General features: G+C 38.3%; 1 pseudogene; it reads left to right on the top strand.

Moving 5' to 3' along the window:
* Positions 1-8,922: 8,922 nt before the first annotated feature.
* On the top strand, positions 8,923-12,176 carry LOC101833957 (annotated as a pseudogene).
* Positions 12,177-25,655: the final 13,479 nt, after the last annotated feature.

Here is a 25,655-nt window from a genome sequence, read left to right as displayed (position 1 = left end):
TCCATGGTACTATCTCCATTATCCTGGGTTCCCTATTTCAACAGAAACTGTACCTTCACCCATAACATTTCTTGGCTTCAGTTCAGGGACTATGCCACTGCCACATCATGTCAAGTCATATTTTATCCTCATTATCCCTAAAACTTTCAGCTTTCATGCAGTGAAAATCAGTCCCATATTGCTAAGTTAAGCTACCTGCTTGAGATGCTGTTCTGGTCTCCTTGACCCCCAGATTTTGTTTGTTGGCTTTGAGGAAATACTCTTCAGAATATTTCACCTCATTGATGCTTGCCTCTTAATAATCTCAGATGATTTTTCAGCCCAAGTTGTTCAGCACCTATTGTCCTAGGGAAGCAAAGATTAGTGGTACTGATCTCTTGCTAATCACAGATGATTATTTAGCTCCAGCTGATCAGCAAGCATGCACAAATTATTTTTAATATATTTTTCTCTCTTACAATGCATCATGACTACAATTTGCCCTCCAACCACTCCTCCCAGCTCCTGCCCACCTCCCCTCTCCCCACATACCTACTCCACTTACATTTCCTCTTCAGAAAAGAGCAGGCCTCCAAGAAATGAAAGCTATGAAAACAAGGCAAAACAAGATACAATAGTGGAGAAACTACACTAATAGCCCCTCCTTGATGATAGGGTTGATGACTATCCTATATGCCATCCTAGAACCTTCATTCAGGGACTAATGGAAGCAGAGATAGATACCCACAGCTAAACACTGAACTGAACTCCTGGAACCTAGTGACAGATGGAGGAGTGAAGAGCAAAGAGGTCGAGACCATGATGATGAAACCCACAAAGACAGCTGACTGGATAAGGAGGAGCTCTTGAATCCCAGACTGACAGAGACCAACAGGGGACTGATCGAGACTCCATGAATGTAGTGCCAGAGAGGAGGCCACAGAAATCACTGGGGCCTTGGGTAGTAGATTAGTGTTCACCATGGTTTATGAATGAGCTTTGGGAGCCAATTCCAAATAGAGGGATGCTCTCTCAGCCTGGACACACGGGGAAGGGCCTAGTTCCTGCCCAGGATGAAATGACAGACTTTAGAGATCCCCCAAGGAGGGTCTCACCCTCCCTGGGGAATGATGTGGGCATTGGATGGGGGGCTGGAGGACTGGTGGAGGGACAAGGGAGGAGGGGTGGGAGAGGGAGCTGGGACTGACATGTGAAACATTCACATTTCTAATTTAAATAAAATCATATATTGAGAAAAAAAGACAAGGCAAATGCTCTCTTATTGAGACTGTGCAAGGCAACCCATTAGGAGGCAAAGACGCAACCCAAGAGAAGGAAAAAGAATCATATATATATATATATATATATATATATATATATATATATATATATATATATATATATATATCTGCTCCCAGTATTAGGAATCCTACAAAACAACCATAGCACATAACCCTGAAGATCTGGTGCAGATGCCTGCAGGACCAGTGCATCCCACTTTAATGTCTGTGAGCCCATGTGAGCTCCGCTCAGTTGATTCAGTGGGCCATGTTCTCCTAGTGTCCTTTCCCTCTGACTCCTAGAATCTTTCTTCTCCCTATTCTGCATGGTTCTCCAAACTCAAAGGGGGAGGAACCCCATGGATACTTCCAATTGAGACTGTTCCTTTGCATTATGTCTCTCTCTGTGAGTCTCCCATCTGCTACCAGAGGAAGCCTTTCTGATGACAACAGGGCATGGCACCAATCTATGAGTATGGCAGAATACCTTTAGGAATCATTTCATGGCTGCAAGTGATGGTCAGTTTAGACTCTGTATCCCCATTACTAGGAGTCCTCACTAGGGTTACCCACATAGATTCCAGTAAGTTTACACTGCACTACACTGTCCCCTTATGCCCACAAATTCATGCTTCCTCTCCCTGCACTTTTTTCTCTATCCCTTCTCTGACCTGATCCCTACTGCTCCTGTCTCTACCTAACCCCAGTCTACTCTCAAAATCTATTCTGCTTCCCCTTCCTAGGGAGGTCATGCATCTTCCCTGTATCCCCTCCTTTTCCTAACCTCTCTGGGTCTTTTGGTTTTTAGTTTGACTCTCTTTTATGCAGTTATTAACCAAGTATAAGTGAATACTTACCATGTTTGTCTTTTGGAGTATGCATTACCTCACTGAGGATGATTTTTTCCTCGTTTCATTCATTTGCCTTCAAATTTAATGATGTCATTTTTAAATGCTTGGTAATATTCCATTGTATAAATATACTACATTATCCTAATCTATTCTTCTCTTGAGGAATATCTACATGGTTTTCAATTTATGACTATTAAGAATGAAGCTGCTGTGATTGTAGTTGAACAAGGGTCCTTGTGATAGGATGAAGCATCCTTTGAATGTACAAATGTGCAGTCCCACCTGCAGTGAAGTGTGTTCTGCATCTTCAGCAGCATGAGTTGTCACTTGTGTTTCTAATATTAGCCATTCTGACAGGTATAAGATGGAATCTCATATTAGTTTTGATTTGCATTTCTCTGATGACTAAAGATATTTACCATTTCTTTAAGTGTTTCTTGAACATTTGAGATTCTTCTGTTTGGAATACTTTGTTTAGATATGTATCACATTTTTAATTTGATTATTTTTTAATTGTTGACCTTAGTGCCTATACTATCAGTGTTCTATCAGAAAGTAGACTCCTGTGCCAATGCATGCAATGCTGTTACCCTTTCTTTTCTATCAGATTTAGCGTGTCTGGTTTTATGTTGAGGACTTTGATTCACTTGGGCCTGAGTTTTGTGCGGGGAGGTTAATATGAGTCTATTTGCATACATCTACATGCTGACATTCATTTTGACCAGCGTCATTTATTCAAGATGCTTTCTTTTATCTAGCGTGTATTTCTGGCTTCTTTAACAAAAATCATGTATTCATGGGTGTGTGAATTTATGTCTAGGTTTTCAAATACTTTGATCAGTGTGTCTGTTTTTATGAAAATACCTACGGGTTTTATTACTATAGTTCTCTACTACAACTTGAAATCAGGGATGCTGAGGGATGCTGGTACCTCCAGCAGTTCTTTTATTGTTCAGGATTGTTTTAGCTGTGTGTGTGTGTGTGTGTGTGTGTGTGTGTGTGTGTGTGTGTGTGTTTCTATATGAAGTTGAGAATTGTCATTTAAAATATGTAAAGAATTTTGTTGAAGTTTTGATAGGGACTGCATTGAATTTGTAGACTGCTTTTGCTAGTATGACCATTTTTAATATGTTAATCTTAGGGATCTATGAGCATCTCCTGATGTCTTTTTTAAGACTCAATTTTATACTACAATTCTTTCAGTAGCTTGGTTAGAATTACTTCAAGATACTTTATATTAGTGAAGATTATTGTGAAGAATGTTGGTTCCCTGATTTCTTTCTTAGTCAATTTGTCATTTGTATATAGGTGGTCTACTGATTTTTTTAGTTAATTTTGCCTCCATCTGCTTTGCTAAAAGTATTTATCAGATGCAGAACTTCCCACGTGAAATTTTGAGGGTTACTTTTGCATAGTATCATAACATCTGCAAATAATGTTTTTTTTAACTTCATTCTTTCTGATTTGTATCTCTTTGATCTTCTTTTGCTGTCTTATTGCTCTAGCTCAAATGTTGAGCACTACATTCAGTGGGTTTATAGAGAGTGTACAACATTGTATTGTTCCTGATTTTAGTGGAATTCCTTTGAGATTCTCTTCATTTAATTTGATGTTAGGTATAGGTTTTCTGTGAATTGCCTTTATTATATTTAGATATATGCCTTGTATGCCCTAATTTCTCCAGGACTTTAATCATGAAGGGTTGTTCGATTTTTTCAAAGTTTTTCCCCCAGTATCAAATGAGACAATTATGTGTTGTTGTTTTTCAATTTACTTATATGGTGGATTATATTTATTGATTTTTGCATGTTGAACCATCCCAACATCTCTTGGATGAAACCTGCTTGATCATAGTAGATGATCTTTTGATTTATTTTCAGATTCTGTTTGTAAATATTTTATTGAGTACTTTTGCATCTGTATTCATATCGGAAATTGGTCTGTAATTTTCTTTCTTTGCTGAATTTTTATGTGGTTTGGGTATCAAGATAACTATGGCCTCCTAAAATTAGTTGGACAGTGTTCCTTCTGTTTCTATTTTGGAATAATTTTAGAAGTGCTGGTGTTAACTCTTTGAATGTCTGGTAGAATTCTGCTCTAAATCATCTGGTCCTGATTTTTTTTTTTGATTGAGTGCTTTTAATGACTGCTTCTATTTCACTAGGGGTTATAGGTCTATTTAAATTGTTTATCTGATCTTGATTTAACTCTACTATGTGGTACCTATTAAGAAAATTATACATTAATTTTATATTTTCTAATTTGGTGGAGTACAGGGTTTTTGTTTTACTTTTACCTGCATTTATTTTATGCTGAATTTATTCCCGTGCCATAGGTATTGTTTCTTCAGTTTCTTCTGAGATATCTTTTCCTTCTATGCAACCTCCTCTTCTGGCTTTGAAACATCTGTTCCTTTTCTGTGAGGATCATCTCCATGTGGCAGGGGGAGCTCATGTACGGGTCAATCCGGCCGTGAGCTCTGTAAGTTCGTCGATGCATCTTAGGTGTGTTGTTCACCTGGAAGTGTTCGATGACCAGATAATCTATGTCTAGACCCTTAAGCTCAGCATTACTCTCTTCATTTTTAAGCATGTGCAGCAAAAATTCAGCACTCTTGTCTGGTTGCTGACCCTGCATCCAGACTCACTGTTTGGCCTGGGCACACCTGCAGACTTCACCATTGTACCGCCCATTGCTTCTTCAAAGTGACATCTTTCAGGTATTTCGTGGCTTTTCAGATATGCACACCCTTGATGGCCGGAGATTTGAACCTCTTGACTTGCGTGATTTTGAAGGGTTTTCTGGGTGGAGAGATTGGGGAACCATCTTCACAGGTTACTTCAGGTCACTTACAAGGAAGAGGAAGTGCAAGGGCTACTGGGATAATTCATGAGACCTCAGGAGTACAGGTTTCTAAAGTATATGTTCTTATGATTGTCTGGGTTTCTTAAGTGTCTGTTGTTATGTCCCCCCTTTCATTTCTGATTTTATTAAAGTGAATATTTTCTCTCCTTCTTTTAGTTAGTTTGTATAAGGTGTTGTCTAAATTGTTTGTAGTTGCTTAAGAAGGAAAACCCACTAGATTACCTAGGCCTCCTCACTGACACCCACATTATTGAGCCTTGGGTAGTAGATCAGTATTTATCCCAGGTATACAAATGGACTTTGAGCACCCATCCAACAATGTGAGATGCACTATCACCCTGGACTCTTGGGGGAGGGTCTAGGCCCTGCCCTGGATGAAATGACAGACTATCATCCCCATGGAGGGCCTCACCCTCCCTGGGGAAATGAGGAGATATTGGAGCGGTTGGGGGGGAGGGTGTGGGAGGAGTGAAGGGAAAGGGAGAGGGACCAGGAATTGACATGTGAAGCATCCTTGATTCTAATTTAAATTTAAATTTAAAAATAAAAATAAAAAATGAAAACCCACAATTCATTGTATTTCCCATCAGGTCCAATCAGAGGTAAGCATACATCCTGACACACTTGCAGCCTGTAAATCTCCTGCCCACATGTGATCAAGGAATTTGGTGCAGATGGGTCAAACTAACTTGTTAAGTGGAAAGAAACACATGTGATCTGTTATCTCCCATAAACAATAGCCTCCAGAATTTCAGGAACTGTCTGTCCTTGGGCAAAGGGATTGCAGATCAGAGACATTTTTGTTACATGGATCTCTTAAGCATAATAATTAAAACTAAAACTGTAATTTTGGCTCTCACAATGGTCAGTTCAAGAAATTCCCTTTAATATATGAATATTTTATTAAATCGATTCTTTTAGAGAATCCCACCTAACATAGAAATTGAAAACATTCAAGGATGCTAGATTTAGGATGGAGAAAAAGGTTGTGAATTAATTTTGGTTTTGATTATATTATTTTGAAGAAGTAATGAGGTAGTCATATGGACTTCTCTGGTATATAGTTAAAATACTGTATAGTTTTGAAAGGAAAAGAAATTGCATATTTGAGACAACATGGATAGATATAAAAGAAATTATATTAAGTAAAATTAAAAGGCACAGGAAGACAAATCGTACATTTTCTAAAATAAGGAATCTTCATAAGTTGTTTTCACATAAACAGAATAGTAGAGGTTGTTATTGCTGCCTGGATAACAGAAGGAATGCTTTAACGATCTATTTCACTATTTGGCAATCATCATTAATAATGTATTACATATTTAAAAATTACAAACCCCTTATATTTTAATGTTCTAATCACCTAAATGATGCTGATGGTATGATGTTTATACTAATTTAATTTATTAAATCCTTATATACTGTATACATAGAACAAGACATTGTATTATATCTCTAATTATTAATATTACTTTTTTCAAATATAATGAAATTTAGTTTATGATTCAAGAGACATTGTAGGACTCAATGTGTGTACATAGCATTCAGGACCCTAAGGATAATGGGAACTAACTGAAGAATAACTTTCATGTGCATGGATCCTCACAAAATCTTAGCATGACAGATATATTGCAGCCTTATCAAATATGTTCCTGAATTAAAACTCAGGAAGACATAATTACTTGATAAATCTACAAAGCAGCAGAGTTTTTATGAATGCAAAATGATATGGTGTTATAGCATCTATTTGCAATAGTTCTGTCACTGGTCAGCACTGGTTAGCACCATGTGTCATTAACATACAGAATAACACAATATATTTATGAGACAGCACTTTTTAATCTATTTATTTTGCAATGATTCTGATAGAACTCAAATCTTGTCCACATGCACACTACGTAAGTGCTGTGCTATTGATATATCCTCAGAATTAGTAGTTATTAACACATAAATATGTGGAAACTGAGGCAAGAAAAATAGAATAACTGGCCTAAGACCATTATGCTATTAGGCAATAGTGGCAAATTTAAAACACATAGAATTTCATTAGAAAATCTAATCTTTAAAGATAACCAAATATTGAATCATTTAATTTAAGCCAATATTTTAAAGTGATAGATCTAGAGTATACATTAAGAAACAGGGTGTGCCAATGAAGAATTCCTGTATTGATAGCATACCATAATTCAGGGGTAATATGGGCTTAACATTTCTGCTGGGTGAATGTAGTAGTCTGAATGTAATTTTCCCCTAAATCTCATAAGGAGAAGCACTATTAGGAGGCGTGTCTTTGTTGAAGTAGGTATAGCCTTCATGGAGGAAGTTTATCCCTATGGGGGTGGGCTTCCACTATTGAGTTACTAGTAATCTAGAACTCACTAGTAATCTAGAGTTGCCTTTCAAGTTAAAATGAGACTTTGAGCAATTTACTTCTTCCAGTTCTGACCTTCATTTTTCCTGTATGAAAATAAAGAATTTGGATAGATTTTCTTTAGATCTTTATTTCTGACTCTATAAATACTTCTGCAGTTTGGATTCTTTTCAGAGCATGGTTACTGTGGTGTGCAGGCTTTGTCAGAAAGAGTATTACATTCTGGATGGTTTGTCTGCAGAGATGTTTCTAGTCTGAAATACGCTTGATAGAGGATATCATTAGTGGTGGCTGTAAGGCACTGAGATGTCATGGAAACCACATTGGAGAGTGAAAGTCGAGACTTGTTTTTTTCCCTTTTCTGTGTTGCTAATGAGCTGCACAATATGACCTTGTGTATACCTTTCTAAATGTCTAATAAACGCAGTCTCCTAATCTGTAAAATGAGAATACCATGCAGATATGTTTTTATAGTTTAAATATTATTTAAGAGGAAAATACAAACTTATTGGTTAATGGGAAGGCTCAAGTTCCCTGGAATTTCTGTGGTGATTGGGTAGATAAAGCTTTCCTTTTCAGTTTGGGGAACTCTGGTAGATAAACATTTACTGACCTGTAGAATCATCACTGCAGCCTGAAATTGTCACCAATTTCACAATGTGTCTTTCACAAAATTGGTTTTAATCTACTATTGTAGTTTGATTCCATAAATTCCATTAATATTAATGAAAGGATAAATAACATTTTTATCTAGTTATTTGAAGATCAAGAGAACAAATGTACAGGAGGTAATTGAAGCATGCCTTCTGGAAGAAGAGAAGCTCTAATTCTAATCTTAACAGAACTGAGATCACAGAGCTGGTGAGGATTTCAAGCAAAAGTGATGGCAAAAATTGCAGTGCTGAGTCTTGCCTACAATCCCAATACTTGAGACTCTGGGGCAGAATTGCCATGACTTAGAAGCCAGCATGGAGAGCAGAGTGAGTTCTAGGATAACTTGATTTATAGTGGCACTCAATGTCCAAATCAAAATAACAATTAAAAGGAAGAAATGGTATGAAAAAATGAATGAATGTGAAAGTACAGCCTTTTGGCTTTATTTATGTGTTTGTTTGTTTGTTTTGAGGTGGGAGGATGTGTTACATTGGAGAAATTTAAATTTTATTTTTATTTATTTTTCCCCAGACAGCCTATCCAGGTAATCAAGTCTACTCTGAGATTACAAATATGAAAAGACTTAGTTTATTTTAGAAACCAAGTTTTGGTAGAACTAAGAGGTTAGAGATAAAATTGAAAAATTAGTAAGTGGTGGCTAATTAAATACTTAGCATACAACAACAAGGTGATTGTGCTTTATCCCATGTAGGATGGGTAAGGCAGTGAAATTATCAGGGATATTTGGAACTGATAAGGCAGTGATTACAAAACCTGTGCGAGAAATGGAAAAGAGTGGAAAACCCACATACTGGCAGATCTATGAAAGGGGCCTTTAAGAATTCTTGCAAGGAGACTTTGGGTTGCTTCAGTATTGTGATGTGGCTAGTCATCTTTCATGTGTGGTTGCTACTGAGAAAAGATGCTTGAGGAAACCCAGACCCAAGACCAACCAATGGAGGAAGAGGTTGAGACTTTTGCCTTTCAGACAGATATTTGCCAGTTATTGCCCTTGATAATCAATACCTCCTATTTGAATGAAGAGATCTTTCTGAGGGAGCTTATTTCAAATTAATCAGATGCTCTGGATAAGATCAGATATGAGAGTGAGAGATACTAGTAAACCAGACTCTGGAAAGGAGTGTGGATGAATTGTAATGATTAAGGCTGAACTCTCATCAATAAACTTGACAAGTGCTTGCCAAGTTTAGCGCACCAAAGCCTTCATAGGTGCTTAGCAGGCAGGTGCAGACAATGTTGGTATTGGTTTTTACTCTACATATTTGGTTATTGATAAAATAAGTGTGATCACCAAGCATGTTGCTGATGAATAGTATGCCTGGGAATCCTCATCAGAGGGATCATTCACAGTGTGGAGTAATGCAAATGAATCAATAGGCCAGGAAACAAAAGTTATCTTATATCTTAAAGAAGACCAAAAGACCAAATCTTTGTGTTTGGAAGAAAGGAAAATAAAGGATATTGTCAAAAAAATTCTCTGCCTATTTGCTATCCCATTGATCTCTTTGTAAAGAAGGAGCTTGCTAGGAAAGACAGTGATGACAAAACTTAAGAAAAGGAAGATAAAGAGGAAGTTAAAAAAGGAATATGATGACAAGTCTATAACAGAAGATGTTGGAGGAAAAAAAGAGGAAGAGGAAGATGGAGGATGAGGAGGAAGGGGATGAGGAGGAGGAGAAGGAGGAGGAGAAGAAGAAGCAGAAACAGAAGCAGAAGAAGAAGCAGAAGCAGAAGAAGAAGAAGAAGAAGAAGAAGAAGAAGAAGAAGAAGAAGAAGAAGAAGAAGAAGAAGAAGAAAAATGTGAACAAGAAGAAATGTAAGAAACAATATATTGATCAAGATGTACTCAGTACTCAACAAAACAAAGTCTATTTGGACCAGAAATCTTGATGACATTACTAATGAATAAAATGGAGAGTTCTACAAGCCCTTAACCAATAGCTGGGAAAAATATTTGGCAGTAAGCATTTTTTTCATTTTTCATTGGAGGACATTTGTAATTCTGAGTCCTGTTTGTCCCTAGACATGATTCTTTTTTATCTGTTTGAAATCAGAAAAAAGAATGATGTAAAATTATATGTATGCAGAGGTTACATCATGGATAACTGTGAAGAGTTGATCCACTAGTATCTGAATTTTTATTAGAGGGGAGGTAGATTCCCAGGATCTCACTCTAAATATTTTCCTTGAAGTGTTTCAGGAAAGAAAATTAGAAAGTTATAAAAAAATTCCATCAAGAAATGCTTAGAACTAGTAACTGAGCTGGCAGAAGCTAGAAAGCCACAAAAAGTTTTATGAGCAGTTCTCAAAAAATGCAAAACCTATTTATCTCAGTGCGTTAAACCCTAATATGGCCTTTGATTCTAGAGGAATGAGCATGGGAAGAGTATAGTGGTATATGCCAGCAATCCCAGTTATTCAGGAATCCAAGCTACAGAGTGACCTGGAGTCTACCCTGGGCTACAAGTTTGAGGCCAGCCTGGGTCACTTAGTAAGACTGTCTAAACTAATAAGCAAGGGGCTTAGGATGTAGTTCAGTGGTTAAAAAAAAACCTGCCTAGCATGTGTGGAGCCTTGGTTCAATCTCCAGCAACACACACAGATACACATTATCAATCAATTAGTTAAAGGCACATACACAAGCTGTCCATTCCTTATGTAGTTCATTTACAGTCTGAGTAGAAAACTAAAAGATCCAGATTTGGGAGCCTTCCAGATAGCTTAACAGGTAAAGGTGCTTGTCTCGAAGCATGAGGACTTGTGTCCAATCCCTGAGACCCACATGGTGCAAAGAGAGAACTGACTCCTGAAAACCTCCAAATGTGACCATTTTTGGAAAACAAGTTCTTTATAACCAGGTCATACTAGATTTATGTTGCTTTAAATTAATGGCCTCAATAATAAAAAGAACCAAAACACACAGTGGGGCCTGTGTTGGGGGAGCAGATATTAAGGTATGGGAGGGAGGGGTGAAAATGAGCAGTTTCAAGCTAAAGTGGTTGGCCCAGGGCTTCTGAGGCCCCCACAGCAAAAAGAAATGAGGACTGATGATGAGGCTGCTGACACTCCAGGAAGAGCACTGTCTCTATACAGCTCCCAACTCTTCATTGCTCTTATGGAGAAGGGGTTTCCACTTAACACTCTTCCCTTCCTTCAATTCACCATGGTAACATCCCATGTGCTGTCAACACTCAGGTTAGAATATGCTTGCTATTACTTTCAAATGGACTTATACATATGTGGACATTTGCATTTAGCTTCTTTCAGTTAATTAAAAAATCCAAAGCTTGGAATTCATTATGACTCTCAAAATCAGAAGAAACTTTCAGAACCATTGTGGTACTACACATCTCCTTCTGGGAATGAGAAAGTTTCTTCATTGACTGTTGCATCAGAATTAAGTAAAACCAGAAACACATCTATTTTTATCACAGGTTACACCTAGGACCAACTAGCTAACTCAGTCTTTGTGGAACATCTTTGAAATCATGCCTTAGATGTGATCTCAATGATTGAGCACATTGGGGAGTATTGTATGCAACAGCTGAAAGAAATTGAGGATAAGACCTTAGTGTCAAATACCAAAGGACTGGGATGACTAGAAGATGCAGAGGAGAAAAAGAAACAGCAAGAGAAAAAAGAAAGGTTTGAAAATCTCTGCAATATTGTGAAAGATACCTTGGAGGAAAACAAATTTGACACGGTGGTTGTGTCAAACCAATTGGTGACATCCCTGTGCTTTTTTTTTCACTACTACACATTCATCAACAGCAAACATGGAGAGAATCATGAAAATTCAAGCCCTCAGAGACAACTCAACAATGGTTTACATGGCAGCAAAGAAACACCTGGAGATATGCCCTGACAACTCAATTATTGAAACCTTAAAGCAAAGGGCAAAGGCTAACAAGAGTGACAAGTCTGCGAAAGCTCAGGTCATCATTATATATGGAATTGTACTCCTGTCTTCTGGCTTCAGTCTGGAAGATCTCCAGAACACGTGCTAGCAGGATCTAAAGAATCATCAAACTTGGTCGAAGTATTGATGAGTTATTGATCGTACTGCACATAGATGATAGTAGTGCTGCTGTACCTGAAGAAATTCCAGCCCTGGAAGGAGATGACGAAACATCAGATGTGTAAGAAGTAGATTAAGCATCACCAGAAGAACCGCATGTTTAAAGCTTACCTTAATTCCTTCTGATCACATTTTTCAGGATATTTTGCTTATTTTTCTTAACATTTAAAAAATTATCTGTGTGACATGAAAACTCAGCAGAAGATAAAATTTCTTTTTACTTGTTACACTGTGATACTGAATGCTTGTTTCAAAAGGTTGGTAGAGGTTTGTTGGAAAACATAAGGTGACCTGTTGTTAACATTGTGGTCTGAATTGTTTAGCTATGGAGCTTAATTCCTTAGTAACCCAAATCATTTGTCACTGAAGTGACATATCTTCATATTTAAAAGGAAAAAATGTTAGGACTGCTTGAGATTCATCTTCTAGATCTACTTTTTAGTGTTTTTCATTCCCTGTAATTAATTCTGCATGTACTAGTCCTATAAATAAAAATACAAGCTGAAACAACTTGACAGGAATTCCCCACATGGCTTGTTTTCCCAAGTAAAGTATGGAGAAGAAAACTCTATGCTTCCATTGGTCTTGTACCACAACAAGGCTTGTGAATGGAAATACAATGCCTAACAACATTCTGCTTTAAAAGGTGAACACAGATGAGATAAAAGCAAAAGGTGTTCACAGTAGGAGTTGGGTGGGTAGGACATTGGCTATGAAAGGTTGAAGCATTTGAGGGTAACTCTACTGTATGCTGACCTGGAAGTATGTAGTTTAATGACATGAAATTGTCTGTGACATGAGACATAGGGAAATGAGATAGACCATTTTATGAGAAAAAAGCAACTCAAAGTTTTCTTTATTTTTTGAGATTATAATACAACTACGTCACCCCGTTCCCTTTCCTACCTCCAAACCCACCCAAGACTGGCATGTTAAGTCAGTGAACATACTAATATGCAGGGAGGAGTGGCTTATGAGGCACACTTCTAAGTCAAGATCTATTGTCAGTTGATGAATTCTAGAGGAGGGTGTTTTAGTTTTCTTTAAGGGTGTGGCCCCTGGTATATTGCCCATGCTCCATTGGATTCAATAACACCCATTTGTATATAGACAGCACAAACTGGATTTGGTGAATTATAACAATAAAACAAAGTGGGATAAAAATGTAAAGTTTGAAGAGAAAATAACAAGTGCTAGAAAACTTAAAACAGTCTAGACTTTTGCAGAAAAATACTGGCATCTTTATGATTGTCAGAATTAAGAGGCTCCCTGATCTGCCCAACAACAATAAAGATTTCCAGGGGAAAGACCCCACCCAGTAAACATTTAGCTAATAAAATAACAGGATGTTCTGCTCATAAATAAAATAGCCTGGTAATATGATTGGGGGAGAGGGTGATCCACCACAACCTAGCAGCTGAATTGGTAATAACATCCACCTGATGCTGGCTTTAGGTGCATAAAAGATACAAGAAGTGTCTTGGATTCATCCTCTACAGTTTTAAAGACCTACTGATATTAGGCAGTGAATGGTAGGCCCAGAGAGGCAAGTAGCTCTTTGAAGTTGTCAAAGTGAAGCTTTGGTTGCAGTAAAGACCCCAAAATGTCAGAGATGCTAACACTGTGAGATATCTGACAATGAGAGCTGCACACAGGGAACAAAAACTAGTCTAAGTGAAGATCGTATATATTAGGCAACAAAACTGTAGGGACAGAACCAACTAAGCCCTTTGACACTGGACATGGATTTATATGACATGGCATTTACCCTGCTGAATTTTTGCTTTGCTTTGATGCAGTACTTCCCCTATGTACACCTGTACTTTCCTTTTAATATGATGTATATTCTCTTCTATTGTATGCTTAACATATATAATTTGCTTATTTATTTTACAGGGGCTTTGGTTAAGAGATTGCCTTGAATCTAAAGAGACTTTGGACTTCGCATTTTAAAATGTTAAGATTGTGAAAGACTATTAGAACTTTTTTTAATGTGTTCTTGGATTTAGTTTGCCAGTATTTTGGTGAGTATTTTTGCATCAATATTCATGAGAGAAATTGGTTTGTAGTTCTCTTTCTGTTAAAGATAGAATAAATGCATGAATCTATTGTAGTCAAGGTCTAATGTGTGGTGGTTTAAATGAGATATTTTCCCCACAGGCTCAGGTATTTAAATATCTGGTCTCCACATAGTGGTGCTTTTTGAGTTGGTTATGGTAAGGAGCAGCCTTGATGGAGTAAATACTCCACTGGGGTTAGACTTTGATTATGGATAGCCTCACACCAATTCCAGTTTCTTCTTTCTGCTTCATGTTTGGAGATGAACATGTGCTTTCTCTGCCTCCTGCTCCAGAACTAGCTACCATTCCTCTTGCAACATTATCGACCCTTGAATCTTAAACCATAGGTACAAATACACTCTTTCTTCCTTCAGTTGGCTATATCGACAATATAGACCTTCTCTAATTGTCTATCTTTTGGGGGATACTTAAGATTATATACTCAAGTCTATAGATTCAGAGCTAGGATCCACAAATAAGGGAGAATATGTGTCTTACTGGATGTGGGTTACCTTGTAGCAAGTGTTTCTCTGTACTGCCAACTCCCAAATAACTACACAGAGACTTATAATTAATTACGAAAGCTTGACCTTAGTTTAGGCTTGTTCTACTTGCTCTTATAACTTAAATTAACATATTTTTTAAATCTACATTCTTTTGTGTGGCTTGTTTTCTCATCTCTCCTTGTAGTTCATGCTGCTTTCTCCACATCTGACTGGCAACACTGCCTTTCTTCTTCCCAGACTAAAGTCCTAAAATCTTCCTGTCTTGCTATTGACCATTCAGATCTTTATTAAATCAATCACAGTGACACATCTTCACACAATGTAAAGGAATATTTAGCAATATTTCCTCACTAAGTATATTTCCCTGGTATACCTATATATCTGAAAAATTCATAGTCTCAGTTTTCTTTACAGTTTATTAGTATTCCATTGTGCATATGTACTACATTATCTATTTATCAATTGAAAGTCACTTGTGTTATTTCCATTTCTTAGCTATTGTGAATAGAGAAGCAATGAGCACAACTTAGAAAGTATCTGTAGAGTAAGGTATTGAATCGTTCTAGTGTATGGCAAAGAGTGGTGTAGCTGAATCACACAGTGTATTTATTTTTACATTTTGGAAAATTCTCCATACTGATTTCCATAATGGGTGCAACAGTATTCAATTCCACCAACAATAAATAAGGGTCCCCTTTTCCTGCATCCTCACTAGTGTTTGTTGTTACTAGTTTTCTTGATCTTAGTCATTCTGATTATGGTAAGTTGAAATGTCAATGCAGTTTTGATTTATATTTACCTAATAGCTAAGGATGAAGAACACTTTTACTGTATTCCATAGCTATTTTTATGTCTATTTGGAGCTATTAGTTCAGATTTGTTGCACCTTTTTAAGTGGGTCATTTTTTGACTCTGCTTATTTAGTTCTTTATATAATCTGAATATTAATCCTCTGTCAAATGTACAGCTGGTAAAAATTCTCCCCCACTCTGTGGTTCCCTCTTTAGTCAGTTATTTCATTGCTTTCCAGAAGCTCTTTAGTTTTATGAGATCTTATTTCTCAATTATTGACCTTAGTGATTTGGCAAGTGGAGGCTGATTCAGAAAGAGACTTCTTCTTTTCATTTTGGTTATTTTTTGTTTTTGTTTTTGTTTGTTTTTTGTGTATCTTTTTTATTACACTTTTAATTATATATTCAAATTAGGAACAAGCTTGCTTCCCATGTTAGACCCAGGTCCCCCTCCCTCCCCTCCACAACCACTCCCCTCCCACCAGTCCCCCCAGCCCCGCACCTAATCCCCACTCCTTTGCACTTGTGTCTTGTAGGATAATCTCTGTATTTTCTTCTAGGAGTTACATATTTCAGATAATGTGTTAAGGTCTTTGATAATTTTGGAGTTTATTTTTGTGAAGATTCATACATATGGATTTAATTTCATTTTTGTACATTCAGATAAACATTTTTTTCTAGCACCATGTACTTTTTGAAGATTCTGTCTTTCCTCTCTTGCATGTTTTTAGCATCTTTGTCAAATATCAGATGGCTGTAATTATATGTGTTCTGGTCTACTTTCTTCAATTGATTTACATATCTGTTTTTCTGTTAGTACTGCATAGTGCTTATTACTTCAGTTCTCTACTATATTTTGAGATCTGGAATGCTAACCCTTCCAGCATTGTTACTTTTGCTCAGCATTGCTTTGAACAAACACTTTTTTTGTACTTCTGTATTGTTGCTGGGTCCAGAGGGCTCTGTGGTGGAGTGAGAGAGAAGGCATGGAGTCAACTGCACAGACACTAAGAGTCAGGCAGAATGCAAACAGCAGACTCTTTTATTCAACAATGGGAAGAGCCTTATATCTTGCACCCAGCACCCAGTCTGTGTCTCTATTCAGTGACATTGAGGGTTACCCCTCATTGCCTAGGCATGATTAGCAGCTGTTGCTAGGCCCTTGGGCCCTTTCAGGTTGGATTATCCCTAGACCTCACAGGCCTTACCTTCTTATGTGTCTACTCATTTTTATTCATTCCATGTGTGCTCAGTGGGAACTGGGCCTTGTTGAACGTGTCTTTGGGTTCAGCAACTGGAATGTGCATGTCTTAGGTTGCCTTGCTGAACAAGTTTTTACCCCTATTGACTACCTGTCCTTGAAAAGCATCCATTCCTGGAGAGCTGCCAGTGTGGGGGGCTAGGTGGTAGTCTTTTGAATTTCAGATAACAAGGGAAGCATAACCTCCTGCTGAGGACTGCAAGAGGGATGCAAAAGATCCATTAACACCTGAAGAATTGCCTCAGTTGCTGTCCTCCACAGCTGTTGAATGTGTTGCAGGAGACATTTAAAGAGAATAAGGATTAACAACACCACCCGCCAATTATGGTATATGTGAGCATCCAGAAGGGATCTAATAGCCATTCTATACTTTGTCAAATGTTTTCAAAAAATGAAGAGTCAAAGGCCATAACCTCTGCCCTTGTCTGATTTAATTGAAAACCTTGATGTGTCAGCTGTGCTTGTGGTCAGTTCTATGTGCCCCATCTTCAGCTGTTCTGCAACGAATTCCTTTAGGGTGACAGCTTGCATTCAACTATAGGCCACTTTTCCTCCCAGATGTTTTGATTCAAGAGCCATGTGAATGGAATTGGGCTAGGAGGCTTGATTAAGGTGGATTTCTGACAGACAGTGGCCCTTAGAATTTGGGGTATGACTCATGCATAGGATTGCAATTTGACAAACCTGTCTTTTCATGGATCTGAAGGTCATCAAAGAAAGCTGTATCATCAGTAGTTAGGATAACACCCATATCCTACAGGATGTCTCTACCCCAGAGGTTTCTCAGTACTGTAGAAATGATAGGTTGAATAGCTCCCTTGTTGCCATCAAGGTCTTTCCAGTGTACTGTATGGATGGTAATTTTTGAATCTTGTTGACCTCCTAATCTACCAATGGAAGGGACAGGCCTAAATTTCCAATGAGGAAAGTGGAGTACCTCTGTTTCTGTTAACATGATCATGTCTGCACCTGTTTGTATCGAGCCTCCAACAGCTTATTCATCAAGATAGATGGTCAGCATTGGGAAGCATGGAAAAATGGGCAGTGTGCAATAGATTCTTGGATTTTCAGACCCTCCTCTTATTGACAGGACTGAGGATTATGCCACCTGCAGTTTAAAGGGAGTGGTGCTTCAGCAGACTGTGATATGCAATCTTTGCTCAATGAAATCCCTTATTACATGTGAGGCATCAGGGCCTAGGTTTTGCCCAGGGGCAGTCACACCTCAGATGGCCTGGTTTGCTGCATCCCCAGCATTATCTATCTACTTGGAGGCACTTGGGTGTGTCATTGGCATGCAGCATGCCCATGGAGAAGGCACTCATGGAAGCAGTGAAGGCAGAGATATGAGTATTATCGGGGTTCATATCATTTGTGGTAGGTACCCACTTGTGAATGTCCTCATTGCAGACCACTGTGACCACATTACATGTGGGGGCATTAAGCCTTTCCCAAACCAATTATTGATTAACATTTCCCTAGTGGGGTCTGGGTCTACTCTCTGCTCCACTGCCTCATTGAAGTATGAGAAAGTTAGTACAAAGTTCCCCTAGCTGTTGAATAAGATTGTAGAAGTAAGCTTCCTAACCAGACAGGCACACAAACATGACAGACAACACAAAAGAAGGAAAGAAATGGGAGTCCCAATGCTTATCTGATGAAAGGCCCCCCAAAAACCACGACAAAATTGAGAGGCCTTCATACCAAAGCACATCATCTTGGGTACTCTGCCCAGTGCCATTATTGAGGAAAGGGAGAAGACTAGAACCTGCACAAGAAAAGCCAAAGTAACTACTTGCGCCATAAACAGTGATAGTAAAAACAGAAAAACATATCAAAACCCCAAAATTACAGCCACAAGGAAAAAAGAACCTGAATAGGCAAGCTCAAAACCCATGCCAGAAGCCCCATGTTGGTTGTCTGATGTTGCTGGGTCCTAAGGGCTCCATCAGGGAAGAGGGTGAAAAGGTACGGAGTCAATGGCACAGGCACAGGGAGTCAGTTAAAAGTCAAACAGCAGACTCATTTATTCAGCAATGTGGAGAGCCTTACATACCCTCTTCCAAGCACCCAGGCTGCATCCCGATGGTCACCCCTCATTGGCTAGGCATGATCAGGACTTCAGACAGTGCCTGATGGTAGGCCATCCCTTGGCCTCATAGGCCTGATCTTCCTATACTGTATAAGTTTTAAAGTTTTTTAAAATTACTGTGAAAAATGTAATTCATGGAAATTTTGATTGAAATTGGACTGAATCTATAAGGTGCTTTTGTTACAATCATAGTCAATCAGTGTGGATAGGAAGACTTCTCAGCTTCCAGTATCTTTTTATATATCTTTTTATAGAGATGTTGTGTTTTATTATAGAGATCTTTCAAGTCCTTGCTTAGGTTTATTCCTAGACATTTAATCTGTTTTGAAGATATTGCGAATAGATGTGTTGTATTATCTTGCCTATTCTTGACCCTCTTACTGATGTAGCATCTGGCTCTGAAAAATAGCTACATACAGTAAAAGGATATATCAATAACCTACTATGACTTAGTTTTTTTAACATTGCAAACACCTCTGCTCTAAAAAGAAAGAATGCTTTAATTTTTAAAAGTGTAATATTAATCAATAAATTAAATCCAGATGCTCAACTCCCAGCACAGAAAAAAAAATAGGAAAGCAGTTTCATTTGGGTTTCTGTTGCTGTGAAGAGACACCATGACCACAGCAACTCTTATAAAGAAAAACATTTAATTGGCGTAGCTCACTTACAGTTCAGAGTTTAGCCTATTATCATCATGGCAGGAAGCAAGACAGATTTCAGTCAGGCATATTGCTGGAGAAGAAGCAGAGATTTCTTACATCTTGACCCACAGGCAATAGGAACTGCTTTAATATACTGGGCATGGCTTGAGTATATATGATGCCTATCTTAGGGTGTCTCTGTCTCTTCACCATGACAACTCTTATAAAGGAAAACATTTAATTTGGGTGCCTTACATTTTCAGAGGTTCAGTTGATTATCTTCATGGTGGCACATGATGGCATGCAGACAGACATGGTGTTGAAAAAGCAGCTAAGAATCCTACAGATTGACTTGCAGGCAACAGAAAGTGATCTGAGACACTGGGCATGACTTGAGCATATATGAGACCATCCACAACGACACACTTCCTCCAACAAGGCCATAACTACTCCAAAAAAGCCATACCTCCTAATAGTGTCACTCCATTTGGGGACAAAAAGCCTGTCTCCATAGTAATACATTTTCTCCTACAAGGCCATGCCTACTTCAACAAAGCCGTATCTCCCAATAGTGCCATTCCTTATGAGCCAATTACATTCAAACTACCACAAAGCTAAGATAAAATGTCTTCTCCAATTTTCTGGACTGCTGTCCTCAGGACTGTGAACAGGAACTGGCCATACAGCCAAGGGTCTGACTCTGAGTTGGGGAGTATGGATCAGGGAAGTCTTAGATACCCAATGGTGTTAAGGACTATACAGAGACATCTTGTCATTTCAGGAGGGCTCCCAGTGGATACTGAGAAGCCATGGTTTATTGAAGTATCGCCTTAAGTAGCTTTCCAAAAGCATGGGTAGGGGCAGAAGACATCTATTATCATGTATATAGGACTGACTAGGAAACACTTCCTTTAATCCTAGAGATGGTGCTAGGATGCACATACACAAGCCCTCAGACCTCTTCTCTTACAAGTGTTCAGGTACCTCTCACTGGTCCCCAGGGACATCCCATTAGCCCCCTGATGGGTGTGGGGCCCAAGTCTATTGTTACACAAATTAGATGTCATTCTCCACTATGGCCAGGCCATTCAGAGGTTACCAGCTGACATCTAAAAGACAACAGGAGTTCTTTGTGAATTTTGGAGAACAGCCTTCTGTCATTTGTGAGGTTAGTGAATATCTTGTCCCATTCTGTGGGCTGCCCTTTTGTCTTGTTGACTGTGTCTTTTGCCTTACAGAAGTTCCTCAGTTTCAGGAGGTCCCATTTAATAATAGTCGATCTCAGTGTCTGTGTTACTGGTGTTATGTTCAGGAAGCAGTATCCTATGCCAATTCATTCATGGGTACCTCCCACTTTCTCTTCTATGAGGTTCTGTGTGGCTGGATTTATGTTGAGGTCTTTGATCCACTGGACTTAAGTTTTGTGCATGATGATAGACATGGATCTATCTGCAGTATTCTATATTCGAATATGCAGTTATGACAACACCATTTGTTGAAGATGCTATCTTTTTTCCATTGTATAATTTTAGCTTCTTTGTCAAAATTCAGATGTTCATACGTGTGTGGGTTAATATCAGGGTTTTCAATTTGATTCCATTGGTCTACCTGTTTATTTTTGTGCCAATACCAAGCTGTTTTCAGAACTATAGCTTAAAGTCAGGGATGTTGATACCTCCAGACATTGCTTTGTTGAGCAGTGTTGTCTTGGCTATCCTGGGTCGTTTGTTTTTCCATATAAAGTTGAGAATTGTTCTTTCAAGGTCTGTGAAGAATTGTTCTGGGATTTTGATGGGAATTCCATTGAGTCTGTAGATTGTTTTTGGCAGGATTGCCATTTTTATTTTATTGATCCTACCTTTCCAAGAGCATGGGAGATCTTTCCATTTTCTGGTGTCTTCTAAAGAAGAAAGACTCCAAAACACCAAAGGATCCAATAAAAAAGTGGGGGACTGAACTAAGTAGAGAATTCTCAATAGAGGGGTCTAAAATGGCTGAGAGACACTTAAGAAAGTGCTCAACATCCACAGCCATCAGGGAAATGCAAATCAAAACAACTCTGAGATACCATCTTACTCCTTTCAGAATGGCTAAAATAAAAAACACCTAAGACAATTTATGCTGTAGAGGATGTAGAGAGAGGGGAACACTCCTCCACTGCTGGTGGGAGTGCCAACTTTTACAGCCACTTTGGAAATCAGTATGGAGAATCCTCAGGAAAATGGGAATCAGTCTACCATAAGACCCAGCAATTCCACTCTTAGGCATATACCCAAAAGATGCCCATTCATATAACTAGGATGTCTGTTCCACTATGTTCATAGCAGCATTATTTGTAATAGCCAGATCCTGGAAGCAACCTAGATGCCCCACAATTGAAGAGTGGATAGAGAAAATGTGGTACATTTACACAATGGAATACTGCTCAGTAGAAAGAAAAAAATGGAATCTTGAAATTTTCTGGCAAATATATGGCACTAGAAGAAACCATCCTGAGTGACGTAACCCAGGCACAAAAAGACAAACATGGTATGTACTCACTCATACATGAATTTTAGACTTGGATCAGGGGAGTGTCAACCTACAATCACATTGCCAGTGAGTCTGGGAAACAGGAATGTTCCCAAGAGAGATACATGATAGCCCAGAGAAGTGGAATGAGGCAAGATCTCCTGAGCAGATTGGGAACAAGGGGGAGGGTAGAGGGAACCGGGAAAATGAGAGGTGGAGAAGAGGAGGGCAGAGGAAGACATGGGGAAGCAGGAAGGTTGAGTCGGGGTAAGAATACAGTAGATCAGTATGAGAGATACCTTAATAGATGGAGTCATTATTGGTTTGAGGAGAGAGCTGACACTAGTGAGATTTGCAGAGATCTACAAGGATAACTCCAACTGGCAAACTAAGCAATAGCAGAGAGACTACTTTAATAGCCCCTGCCTGATGATAAGGTTGATGACTACCTTATATGCCATCCTAGAATCTTCATCCAGTGACTGATGGAAGCAGAGACAGATACCCACAGCTAAACACTGAACTGAACTCCTGGAACCCAGTGGCAGAGAAGGAGGAGTGATGATCAAAGGGGTGGAGACCGTGCTGGTGAAACCCACAAAGACAGCTGACCAGACAAAGGGGAGTTCTTGAACCCCAGACTGATGGCTGAGAGGCCAACAGGGAACTGATCCAGACTCCATGAATGTAGAATCAGTGAGGAGGCCTCAGAAATCTCTTGGGTCTTGGGTAGTAGATCAGTGTTTACCATGGTGTACTAATGAACTTTGGGAGCCCATCCCACAATGAGGGATGCTTTCTCAGTCTGGACACATGGGGAAGCACCTAGGTACATATGTGTCTATGTATTATGTATATATTAGAATTTTACAGGAGAAATACAATACTTTTCCATATACAAATAAAATGGTATAGAAATAATAACATTTAGATCATATGACAGTAGAGCATAATATATTAAAAGTAATTAGAATTCTCCAAATTTAATAATGTATTCAAAATATGAAAGAAGTTGATCACTTCAAGAAAACCTAATGCATACAAAAGTATGTTTTAAACATGTAACTCAATTCATTATCCACGTAAAATTTATAATTCAAATTAAAATAAAAAGAAATAATAAAGGTAAAATGAAGAAACGAAAAATGAAGATAAAAAGGAATAAAACAAAAAGCAATCAAATAATGGTGACAATAAAAGAATATAGGATTAAAAGAACTAAATTGGGAATCAAAAAGATGTCAATAGAAAGCTATTTCCCATTTTTTGTATTGTTACGCTAACATAACATATACAGAATATTCTTTGAACCAAACTGTATCACTCCAGAATAAAGATGTGTTTAAACCAACTTCAACTTAGTTTAATATTTAATTCTATGCATGTGACATTCTAGAAAATACAGTACTAGAAGACACATTAATATGATTGGAGATCTTATATACAGACTATTCATGGATAGTATGGTTAATATATCATATATTTGTCAAATATTAAAGACAATGTTCTGACTTCCTCAGAAATGATTTAATAATTATTTAAAGGTATGTGTATTGTACCTTGCTAAGATCCTCCTACACAGATCCCCTACACCAATAACATTATGTTGTTTTTGTGAACTACTTCTGTGAAAATATACTTACACAGCACATTTCCATGCAGATATAATATATACAATGAAAATGACAAAAAAAGTAGACTCAGTAAGCAACTGCAATAGTCAGGGTTCTCTAGAGTTAAAGAGTTTATGGATTATATATATATATATGTATATATATGTACATATACACATATATATGTATATATGTGTGTGTGTATATACACACATGTATATAAGGGAATTTATTGAAATAACTTAAAGAGTGTAGTCCAACTAATCCAAAAATGGCTAGCTGTGCATGCAAATTCCAAGAATCTAGTAGTTTCTTAGTCCCATGAAGTTGGGTGTCTCAGCTGGTCTTCTGTGTATGTTGGAATCCCAAAGAAGTAAGCTCTAATGCCAGTTAAGGAATGGATATGATGGCAAGGTGCAGGCTAGTAGGCAAAGACGAAGGAAATCTTCCTTTGTTTATTGTCCTTATACAGGCTTCAAGGAGAAGGTGTGGCCCAGATTAAAGGTGTGTCATTTTGCCTCAAGATCTGGAATACATGAGTGCCCTCCCTTTCTGGTGTGTAGTTTATTCCAGACATAGTCAAGTTGACAACCAAGAGTAGCCATCGAAATTCCACCCCTTGCCAACTTTACGCAATCATATCTCCTTACATCATGATTAATTTTAAAATAGAAACAATAACCAGGTAATAATAACATCTAAACATACTATACCACAGACAATTACAAATGTATTATATGTTTTTACCAGGTCATAATTATACTTAACCTGATGCCAGTATTGTTTACACAACCCTAAATGCATTATAAATTTAAAATAGATGACAATGTCCCCTGAGAGACATCCTTTTAGTAGCAAACTTAAATATGATACCCATTTATAGTCTTTTAATTGGTGTTAAAGAAATGGAAAGAAAACACAAATGTCTGTACAAATGCATTCCTAACAAAATATAACAGAAGCACTCATGTCAGTTGGAATCCTCATTTCTGAAACTGGTCACATAGCCTTCAATGGTATTTATAACTGTCTTCCTCTGCTACCCATTCTGAACTTCCTTACCCTCTACAAGCAGTTCGTCAGGTCTTGGCTCTTTTCCTGGATGAGTGACCCATACCTTCATTCCTGATGGTTCTGTGACCTTTGTCATCCTGCCTAGATTAAGCTGCTGTATTTTTCAATTAACTTTAATCAAAGGGCACAGAAGCACCAAGAAATGCCCTAAAGGATCTCCTGCACTCCAGACAATCCTTGCATCCATTGTGGAGAGGCAATCTGATTTCCCTATGGTAATCTGGATCTATCACCCTTCCTAACACTGTTATTCCTTTCTTATATTGTTGGTTTAAAGGCATTAGAATCCCAAAGTGACCAGAGGGAAGTCTGAGTTTCCAGTTCAATGGAATGTTTGCTGTGGCTCCTGGCAGGATGATAGTGAATTGACCTATTCCCTCTTTCTACCCTTTGATCCCTGGACCCATGGATTCTGGCTATAGGAGAAACAGTACCATATAGAAGCTGGTGATTCAAGGCATATCCTGCCTTCTGGAGAACCGTGCCCCAGTCCTCAATGCTTCTGTCACCTAATTGACACTGTAAATGTATCTTCAAAAGAACATTTTATCTTTTTGTCAGGCCAGCTGCTTCAGGATTGTGGGGAATGTGATGACACTAGTGGATTCCATGATTGTGGGCCCACTGTCACATTTCCCTGGATGTAAAGTGAGTTCCTTGGTCAGAAACAACACTGTGTGGAATACTATGTTGGTGGGTCAGGCATTCTATAAGCCTATGGATGGTGATTTTGATAGAAGCATTATGTTCAGGAAAGGCAAATCAACAATTAGAGTAAGTATCTACTTCAGTAAGGACAAAGCATTGTATTTTCCATAGAGGAAGTGGCCCAATGTAGTTAATTTGCCACCAGGTTGCTGCCTGGCCACACCACGAAATGGTATCTGGGCCTCAGTGTTGGTCTCTGTGATTGGCAAATCTGGTACTTAGTTGCTGCTGTAGCCCAAATCTAAATAGACTCACTAAAGATTGTGCTTCTTTTTTGGTGGTGGGACAGTCAGCCA

This window comes from Mesocricetus auratus, unplaced genomic scaffold (assembly GCF_017639785.1).
Source record: "Mesocricetus auratus isolate SY011 unplaced genomic scaffold, BCM_Maur_2.0 Super-Scaffold_100003, whole genome shotgun sequence".
Lineage (NCBI taxonomy): Eukaryota > Metazoa > Chordata > Mammalia > Rodentia > Cricetidae > Mesocricetus > Mesocricetus auratus.
The sequence above is the reverse complement of the archived record's forward strand: the minus strand, read 5'-3'. Positions and strand labels throughout refer to the sequence as shown.